Raw genomic sequence first — 9,871 nt, 5'->3', positions numbered from 1 at the left:
ATGCATTTTAAGCATGGTGGTTCAAATTCATCATGAGCAACGCTGATTTGTTGAGCAAGTAATGAATCGTGCTTCCTCAGAAGATCTTCATAATCCACCCTTATCTTTTCAAGATCTTGCTCTCTTTTAAGACATTCAGAAGAAAGTTTCTCATGATCAGACAAGAGAGCATTATGTTGATCTTGGAGGGCGTCAAACTTAGAATGAAGTCTCTGAAGACTCTCAGCCAAAGCTTTTGACTGATCCATTTCTTCTCCCAACATATCATCGCTCTTACTAAGCATGTTTTGAATCCTTTCCAAAGCTCTTCGTTGTTTAGTGGCAAGGGAAGCAAGTTTGACATAGCTGGGGCCAAATTCATCACCTGATTCATCATCACTAGTTTCAGAAAGATAGCATTCAGTTACCTTAGCACCCCCTGCCATGAGGCATGGTGAAGATGAAGACGGTTCAGGTGGAAAGGTCATCTCTTTAAGAGACTCCTTGTAGTCATCAAGCCAAGGATCATGATGATTAAGATGACTTTCATAGACCTCAGAAAGCCGGTCCTAGATTAGCTTCGTGTGATTGAGGTGCATGACGTTCCTAAATTGATTTCGGGACAGGCAGGAGCAAATGACATCCTTTGCTGTGAGGTTCAGTAGAGTGTACTTGCGAATGTCATCAGCCTCCGCCATCTTGCATAGATCGGTAAGACCAATCTCGGTGACGGTCCACAGTTTGCTGTCCATAGCCATGAGTCGCTTCTTCATCATGGCTTTCCACTGAGGATACTCATGACCGTCAAAGGTGGGGCAATATACATTCCTCAATCCTACAGTCGACATAGCTAAACTCCAGGTGGTTAAACCGAATCACACAGAACAAGGGAGTACCTTGCTCTGATACCAATTGAAAGTGCTAGTTATCGACTAGAGGGGGGGGTGAATAGGCGATTTTTATCAAAGTCTTCAAAACGTGGAAGTTTCGAAGACAAACAATAGAAATGACCTAATTGATATGCAGCGGAAGATAAACTACAACAAGCAAGCCCTAGTCAAGTATGCAATAGTGTTAACGTACGAAGACTAATAGCAGCTAGGTAGTAGGATCAGGATGGAAGATAGTATGAAGCCAATCAACAATAGTAGTCAAGCAATGAAGTCAATCAGATAAGACAGATAAGCAATGACTTCACGAAGACAAACTCAAAGTAAAGGAGGGAAGAGATAGAACCAGTCACTTGTTGAAGACACATGATTTGTTGGACCAGTTCCAGTTGCTGTGACAACTGTATGTCTGGTTAGGGAGGCTGAGATTCAACTCAGAAGACCATGTCTTCACCTTATTCCCCTTTGAGCTAAGGACACTTAGTCCTCGCCCAATCACTCTGGTAAGTCTTCAAGGTAGACTTCCGAACCTTCACAGACTTCGTTCACCCGGCAATCCACAATGACTCTTGGATGCTCAGAACGCGACGCCTAACCGGCTGGAGGATACACAGTCCTCAAGTGTAATAAGTCTTCAGGTCACACAGACAGAAAGACTTCAGTGATGCCTAACACTCTTTGGCTCTGGGTGTTTGGGCTTTGTCCTCGCAAGGATTTCTCTCTCAAAGGCTTCGAGGTGGGTTGCTCTCAAAACGACAAAAGCCGTAAACTAACTCTGAGCAGCCACCAATTCATGTTGTAGGGGGTGGGCTACTTATAGCCACAAGGCAACCCGACCTGATTTGTCCGAAATGACCCTGGGTCACTAAGGAACTGACACGTGTTCCAACGGTCAGATTTCAAACACACACGGCAACTTTACTTGGGCTACAAGCAAAGCTGACTCATCCAGCTCTGGATAAGATTTGCTCTCATTGTCTTCGCTCGAAGACATAGGATTTGGGTTGAGCATCACTTCAGTCACTCTGACTTAGTTCACTTGGACCCCACTTAACAGTACGGTGGTTCCTATGACTCAACAAAGAAGAAAAGCAAACAACGAAGCCACACAGTCTTCGCGCTCCATAGTCTTCACGTAATGTCTTCTCATGTCATAGTCTTCAATAGGAATATCTTCTCATACCACCATTGTCTTCAATGTCTTGATACATTTTTAGGGGTCATCTCCGGTAGGTAAACCGAATCAATGAGGGACACTACCTGCGTTATCCTGCAATTCTCACAAACGCATTAGTCCCTCAACCAACTTTGTCATCAATACTCCAAAACCAACTAGGGGTGGCGCTAGATGCACTTACAGTTAGGATGTGTGCCTGATCACAGGACATTTGAGGATTCTAAGATATTTAGCTCACACCGTAACTTGCAAAACCTTTTCTCATCCAAGGGCTTTGTGAAGATATCTGCCAGTTGCTCTTCAGTGTTGACGTGAATGATGTCAATATCTTTCTTCATGACATGATCTCTGAGAAAGTGATGACGAATTTCAATGTGCTTTGTCTTCGAGTGCTGGACTGGATTGTTGGCAATCTTGATGACGCTTTCATTATCGCAGAAGAGAGGTACTTGTTTCAGATTGACGCCATAGTCCTTGAGAGTTTGCTTCATCCATAGAAGCTGAGCGCAGCAAGATCTAGCAGCAATGTATTTAGATTCAGTAGTTGAGAGTGATACACAGTTTTGCTTCTTTGAAGACCAACAGACAAGTGATCGTCCCAGAAAGTGACATGTGCCTGATGTAGACTTGCGATCCACCTTGTCACCAGCATAATCAGCATCCGAGAATCCAACCAGATCAAATTTTGAGCCCTTTGGATACCATAATCCGAGTGTTGGGGTGTAAGCCAAATATCGAAGAATTCGCTTCACAGCTAAGTGATGCGATTCCTTTGGTGCCGCTTGGAATCGAGCACACATGCAAACACTAAGCATAATATCTGGCCTAGATGCACATAGGTAAAGTAAAGAACCAATCATGGAGCGGTATACCTTTTGATCGAACTCTTTACCATTGTCGTCGGGACCCAGATGATGTTTGGCTGGCATTGGCGTCGTGTAACCTTTGCAATCTTGCATTCCAAACTTCTTCAGATAGTCGTTGATATATTCTTCTTGAGATATGAAGATGCCATTCCTTTGCTGACGAATTTGAAGGCCAAGGAAGAACTTCAGCTCACCCATCATGGACATCTGATATTGCTCTTGCATCATGTATCCAAACTCATCACTATACTTCTGGTTGGTGCAGCCGAAGATAATGTCATCCACATATATTTGGCACACAAACAGTTCTCCATCATATTTCTTCGTGAAGAGTGTGGGATCGAGGGATCCAGGTTTGAAGCCTTTGCTCTTCAGGAAGTATTTGATCGTATCATACCAAGCGCGAGGAGCTTGTTTGAGGCCATACAGTGCTTTGTTTAGCTTGTACACCATATCAGGATGTTTTGGATCTTCAAAGCCAGGTGGTTGAGCAACGTACACTTCTTCTTCAATCTTGCCGTTGAGGAATGCACTCTTCACATCCATTTGATATAGTAAGATGTTGTGGTGGTTAGCATAGGCTAGCAGTATGCGAATAGCTTCAAGCCTAGCCACAGGAGCAAATGTTTCCTCGAAGTCAATTCCTTCAACTTGAGTATATCCTTGAGCCACAAGACGTGCTTTGTTTCTGACGACTTGACCATGCTCATCTTGCTTGTTTTGATATATCCATTTTGTGCCAATAATGTTATGCTTGCGAGGGTCAGGACGCTTGACTAGTTCCCAAACATTGTTCAGCTGGAACTGTTGAAGTTCTTCTTGCATAGCTTGAATCCATTCAGGTTCCATAAAGGCTTCAGCAACTTTCTTGGGTTCTGATATTGACGCAAACGAAAAGTGCCCACAGAAATTTGCTAACTGTGTTGCTCTTGAGCGAGTAAGTGGACCAGGTGCATTGATGCTATCGATTATCTTCTCAATTTGTACTTCATTTGCAACACGAGGATGAACTGGATGAAGACCTTGCTCTTGCTGATCATTGTCATCATTGGGAGGATTGTCTTCGGTCTGAGCATTGTCTTCAGGTTGGTTTGGTGCAGAAATGATAAGTTCCTCTTCAGGCTGTGCTTCAGAAGGCATGATTTCACTAGTTCCCATCAGCTTGATAGATTCGCTGGGCGGAGCTTCATCTAGTGTACTTGGCAGGAGCTTTCTTTGTGAACCATTGGTTTCATCAAATTGCACGTCCACAGTTTCAACGATTTTGTAGAGATAGAGGTTGAAGACTCTGTAAGAGTGCGAGTCCTTTCCGTAACCGAGCATGAAGCCTTTGTGAGCTTTAGGTGCAAATTTTGACTTGTGATGGGGATCCTTGATCCAGCACCTAGCACCAAATACTCTGAAGTAGCTGACATTTGGCTTCTTGCCAGTAAGGAGCTCATAGGATGTTTTGTTCAGAAGCTTATGGATGTAGACACGGTTGATGATGTGACATGATGTATCAATAGCTTCAGGCCAGAACTTTCTTGGTGTCTTGTACTCGTCGAGCATTGTTCGAGCCGTCTCAATGAGGGTTCTGTTCTTGCGCTCTACAATGCCATTTTGCTGAGGTGTGTATGGAGCAGAAAACTCATGAGTGATTCCCATTGTATCCAGATAAAGATCAAGCCCGGTGTTCTTGAATTCAGTGCCATTGTCATTTATGATATGCTTGATCTTGACGCCATAATTGTTCATGGCTCGATTGGCGAAGCGTCTGAAGACATCTTGCACTTCAGTCTTGTAGAGAATTATGTGCACCCATGTATATCTTGAGTAGTCATCAACAATGACGAAGCCATAGAGACAAGCTGTTATTGTGAGGGTAGAGTAGTGAGTAGGGCCAAATAAGTCCATGTGTAACAGCTCGAAGGGTTGAGATGTCGTCATGATGGTCTTCGAGGGGTGCTTTGCCCTAGTCATCTTTCCAGCTTCGCAGGCACCACACGAATGATCCTTCTTGAACTTGACACCCTCAATGCCTATGACATGCTTCTTCTTGACGAGTGTGTGTAAGTTCCTCATGCCAGCATGCCCCATCCTCCGATGCCAGAGCCAGCATTCTGAAGCTTTTGCAAGAAGACATACGGCAAGCTGTGGACCTTGCTTTTACCAGTATCAGCAAATGTGATGTGACTCTTGTCTGATGGATGTAAGGTTGAGTCCATGAGAAGACTTTGATCACCAGTCATATGATTAGTGCATCCACTGTCCATAATCCATTCTGAAGCATGAGGTGTCATACCCTATAGTGCAGTTAGGAGGATAGGCTTCACAAAGAGTGTTGTGAAGCATAAGCATTTGACGCACACAAGGATTATCACAGCTTAGATCAAGGTTAGAACTCATAGTATGACTGGTAAGCGATTCACATGTGAAATACATAGTAAGACCATTTTATCATGCGTCCCTTAATGTGTTCTAGGTCCCCAGCAATAGTATCGGACGCCTTTGATTGCAGGCTGGAGACCTTATTCTGCAAAAGAAAGTTAATTCTTCTTCACCACCCACATCTTCAGGGGTGGCTTAGAAGCAATGAGTCTAAGTGTAGCATCTGAGAATTTTGGCCTTGAAGCCCTAGCAAATAGCCTTGCAGGAGATGGATGATACTCATATGAATAAGCAGAAAAGTTCTTAGTTTTATGAACATAGCGGTTTGAAGACACACGCTCATATTCATAAGTTTGAGTATGATTTCCCTGCAAAACATTGGCGTTAGGGTGACTCAGGTGAGTCCTGTATCTATATGAAGCCTTTGGGTCATATGAAGCCATAGGTCTAGGGTTTGTCTTCTTCCTTGGTGGTGTCATGATGACATTCACATGAAGATTCTCAATACACTGCTTAGGTACCCAGATCTTCTTCATAGGTGGTCCATTCCTGCAGTTAGTACCAATATACTTGGCAAACACTTCACCATTCTGATTTTTCAACAGTTTATAGTTTGCATCAAAGGATTCATCAATGATAATAGGATTAGCACAGGTAAAGCCAGATAAGGTGGATGGATCCACTGAAGGTCCCTTTGCAGCAACCCATGTGGTTTTTGGATACTGCTCAGGCTTCCAGTAGGAACCATCAACATTCATTTTCCTCTCGAACCTAACACCCTCTTTCCTAGGGTTTTCGGTTCAGAATATGCTTTTTGAGGACATCGCAAAGTGTCTGATGTCCTTTCAGACTTTTATACATCCCTGTTTCAAGCAATGTCTTCAACCTAGCGTTTTCATCAGCAATAATAGTGGTATCCTCCGTAGAGGGGTTAGTTTCCACATCAGTAGTTGAAGACAATGCAACAGTAGCAGCAGTGGAACATTCAGCAACAGAGGTAGCATTATCACGCTCAATGCATTTTAGACAAGGTGGTTCAAATCCATCCTGAGCGGAACTGATCTGTTGAGCGCGAAGTGACTCATTCTCCTTTTGAAGATCTCCATGAGCCGCTTTCAATTTCTCAAGCTCTTGCTTCCTTTGAAGATAATCATAGGAGAGCTTTTCATAAGTGGTTGAGAGCGTCTCATGAAGACTTTCAAGTTCTTGGTACTTAGCATGAAGATTTTTTATGTCTTCAACTAAGGACTGTGAACGTGTCATTTCCGCATCCAACAGGTCATTGCTTTTGTCTAACAGTTTTTGAGTATGTTCCATAGCCTTTTGTTGTTCAGTTGCAATTTTAGAAAGTGTTTTGTAGCTGGGTTTGGATTCACAATCAGAGTCATCTTCACTTGACGTTTGAAAGTAAGCATCACGTGATTTTACCTTGGCACCACGTGCCATGAAGCAGTAGGTGGGAGCGGGATCGTCCTTGTCATCAGCCACAACATTGGTGTGGAAGTCATTGTCTTCAGTGTTGAAGATGGACTTGGCAACATAGGCTGTGGCTAGAGCCAGACTTGCAACGCCAGGGTCGAACTCCTCTTCAGATTCCACCTCCGCCTCCTCAGAAGCAGACTCCTCCTCTAAATCCATTTCCTTGCCAACAAAAGCACGAGCCTTGCCAGATGAGCTCTTCTTATGAGATGAAGACCCTTATGAGGACTTGGAAGAAGACTTTGAAGATTTCTTCTTCTTCTTGTCATCAGAATCATATTCCTTGCTCTTCTTCTTCTTCTTCTCATTGTCCCACCGCGGACACTCAGAGATATAGTGTCCAGGTTTCTTGCACTTGTGACATGTTCTCTTCTTGTTGTCATGAGTGGAAGCTTCATCATTTCTTGAGCTAGATCGTGAAGATTTTCTGAAGCCCTTCTTCTTGGTGAACTTTTGGAACTTCGTCCCAAGCATAGAAAGTTCCTTTCCAATGTCTTCAGGATCATCAGAACCGCAGTCAGATTCTTCTTCAGATGAGGAAACAACTTTTTCCTTCAAAGCGCGAGTTCGGCCATAGTTGGGACCATAGATATCTCTTTTCTCAGAAAACTGGAACTCATGTGTGTTGAGCCTCTCAAGTATATCAGACGGATTGAGTGTCTTGAAGTCAGGGCGTTCTTGTATCATGAGGGCAAGGGTGTCAAAGGAGCTATCAAGAGATCTCAGTGGTGTCTTGACGATTTCATGCTTGGTAATCTCAATGGCGCCGAGAGCCTGAAGCTCATTTGTGATGTCGGTGAGGTGATCAAACGTGAGCTGGACATTTTCATTGTCGTTTCTCTTGAAGCGGTTGAAGAGGTTGCAAAGAATACTGATCCTCTGATCTCTCTGAGTTGAGACGCCTACGTTGACCTTGGATAGCCAGTCCCAGACTAGCTTTGACGTTTCCAGAGCACTCACACGGCCATACTGTCCTTTGGTCAGATGACCACAGATGATGTTTTTTGCAGTCGAGTCCAGTTGAATGAACTTCTTGACATCAGTAGGGGTGACACCTTCACCAGTTTTGGGAATGCCGTTCTTGACGACATACCAGAGGTCGACATCAATGGCTTCAAGATGCATGCGCATCTTATTCTTCCAGTAGGGATATTCAGTTCCATCAAACACGGGGCAAGCAGCGGAGACTTTGATTATCCCTGCAGTCGACATAGCTAAACTCCAGGTGGTTAAACCGAATCACACAGAACAAGGGAGTACCTTGCTCCGATACCAATTGAAAGTGCTAGTTATCGACTAGAGGGGGGGTGAATAGGCGATTTTTATCAAAGTCTTCAAAACGTGGAAGTTTCGAACACAAACAATAGAAATGACCTAATTGATATGCAACGGAAGATAAACTACAACAAGCAAACCGTAGTCAAGTATGCAATAATGTGAAAGTACAAAGACTAATAGCAGCTTGGTAGTAAGGATCAGGATGGAAGATAGTATGAAGCCAACCAATGATAGTAGTCAAGCAATGAAGTCAAACAGGTACGACAAATAGGCAATGACTTCACGAAGACAAACTCAAAGTAAAGGGAGGGAGAGGATGGAACCAGTCACTTGTTGAAGACACAGGATTTGTTGGACCAGTTCCAGTTGCTGTGACAACTGTATGTCTGGTTAGGGAGGCTGAGATTTAACTCAGAAGACCGCGTCTTCACCTTATTCCCCTTGAGCTAAGGACACACAGTCCTCGCCCAATCACTCTGGTAAGTCTTCAAGGTAGACTTCCGAACCTTCACAGACTTCGTTCACCGGCGATCCACAATGACTCTTGGATGCTCAGAACGCGACGCCTAACCGGCTGGAGGATACACAGTCCTCAAGTGTAATAAGTCTTCAGGTCACTCAGACAGAAAGACATCAGTGATGCCTAACACTCTTTGGCTCTGGGTGTTTGGGCTTTGTCCTCGCAAGGATTTCTCTCTCTCAAAGGCTTCGAGGTGGGTTGCTCTCAAACGACAAAAGGCGTGAACTAACTCTGAGCAGACACCAATTTATGGTGTAGGGGGGACTATTTATAGCCACAAGGCAACCCGACCTGATATGTCCGAAATGACCCTGGGTCACCAAGGAACTGACACGTGTTCCAATGGTCAGTTTTCAAACATACATGGCAACTTTACTTGGGCTACAAGCAAAGCTGACTCATCCATCTCTGGATAAGATTTGCTCTCATTGTCTTCGCTCGAAGACATAGGATTTGGGTTGAGCATCACTTCAGTCATTCTGACTTTGTTCACTTGGACCCCACTTAACAGTACGGTGGTTCCTATGACTCAACAAAGAAGAAAAGGAAACAACGAAACAACACAGTCTTCGCGCTCCATAGTCTTCACTCAATGTCTTCTCATGTCATAGTCTTCAATATGAATATCTTCACATACCACCATTGTCGTCAATGTCTTCATACATTTTTAGGGGTCATCTCCGGTAGGTAAACCGAATCAATGAGGGACACTACCTGCGTTATCCTGCAATTCTCACAAACGCATTAGTCCCTCAACCAACTTTGTCGTCAATACTCCAAAACCAACTAGGGGTGGCACTAGATGCACTTACACTATCCCCCTAGGAGCATGTGCGTAGTACTTGATTTTTGATGACTTCTAAATTTTTGCAATAAGTATATGAGTTCTTTTGACTATGTTGAGTCCATGGATTATACGCACTCTCACCTTTCCGCCTTTGCTAGCCTCTTCGGTACCGTGCATTGCCCTTTCTCACCTTGAGAGTTGGTGCAAACTTCGCCGGTGCATCCAAACCCCGTGATATGATACGCTCTATCACACATAAACCTCCTTACATCTTCCTCAAAACAGCCACCATACCTACCTATCATGGCATTTCCATAGCCATTCCGAGATATATTGCCATGCAACTTCCATCATCATATTCATGACATACATTACTTTTGTCATATTGCCATTGCATGATCATGTAGTTGACATCGTATTTGTGGCAAAGCCACCATGCATTATTTTTCATACATGTCACTCTTGATTCATTGCACCATCCCGGTACACCGCCGGAGGCATTCATATAGAGTCATATCTTGTTCT

This window comes from Triticum aestivum, chromosome 1B, assembly GCF_018294505.1.
Source record: "Triticum aestivum cultivar Chinese Spring chromosome 1B, IWGSC CS RefSeq v2.1, whole genome shotgun sequence".
In the NCBI taxonomy this organism is placed as follows: Eukaryota; Viridiplantae; Streptophyta; class Magnoliopsida; order Poales; family Poaceae; genus Triticum; species Triticum aestivum.
The sequence above is the reverse complement of the archived record's forward strand: the minus strand, read 5'-3'. Positions refer to the sequence as shown.